Source organism: Hippocampus comes, unplaced genomic scaffold (genome assembly GCF_001891065.2).
Source record: "Hippocampus comes isolate QL1 unplaced genomic scaffold, H_comes_QL1_v1.1 C16708722, whole genome shotgun sequence".
NCBI lineage: Eukaryota > Metazoa > Chordata > Actinopteri > Syngnathiformes > Syngnathidae > Hippocampus > Hippocampus comes.
This window is the reverse complement of record NW_017837198.1, coordinates 1-725: the sequence shown is the minus strand read 5'-3', so window position 1 is coordinate 725 and position 725 is coordinate 1. Positions and strand designations below refer to the sequence as shown.

The window sequence follows — 725 nt, the reverse complement described above, 5'->3', positions numbered from 1 at the left end:
CCAATCACAGCAACGAATACTTTAAGACAAAGATATTGTGCTTGGTGCAAGATGGAAAGAGCATTGTTTTCCCCCCCACCTTGACAGCCCTCCTCCTCAGTGAACCCTCATCATCGGTGTGTCGTCCGGCAGAGCCGGGCGACCTGCTGGGGGAGTTTTGTCGAAGGGGAGTGGGCGGTGTTCCCAAAACTGAGCGCTCAAAATCTTGCTTGGCATCCGCCCTGCAAAGTTCAGATCGGATTGTAACATCTCTTGCTTCACTAAAACGTTTACACACATTATACGAAGTGGGTTCTAAAACAAAATCGCAAAGATTTACCTGGCTAGGCATATCAGATTTGTAAGCTCTTCTTCAAGGTGTCTGCGAACAATGTGCTTGCCGCTGGGAATTCCCATCGCTGTGGCCAAAGCGTCGCTGGAAAAATTGGGATCCAGCACCATGACAGCGCCGTGGATGCCGCTACTCACGACACCATCTGCAAACTCCTGCGCAGATGGACAGAAGGCTTTCGTGGTTGGATGTTACGCTCGATTTATTCAAAGCCCAGTGAGTCACTTCCAATTTGGCTATAAAACGAGGTGACTTCAGTTGTGAAATTGCTCATTCCCTTTATCCTCACCTTGAGGTCGATGTCTTTAAGCCATTTAATGACACGATGAGAGGTCCAAACCAAAGGGTCCGTGTTCTGGTGCTCACACTGTACCCGGCGGGCCTGCAGTGCCTG

At 49.8% G+C, this 725-nt stretch overlaps 1 long non-coding RNA gene across 1 annotated transcript; it reads right to left on the bottom strand.

Annotated features, from left to right (window-relative positions):
• Window positions 1-85: 85 nt before the first annotated feature.
• On the bottom strand, window positions 86-722 carry LOC109508944 (uncharacterized). The gene is made up of 3 exons (XR_002166824.1): window positions 621-722; window positions 320-486; window positions 86-221 (listed from the first exon to the last, which is right to left on the bottom strand). It is a non-coding gene; the product is annotated as an uncharacterized LOC109508944 (long non-coding RNA).
• Window positions 723-725: the final 3 nt, after the last annotated feature.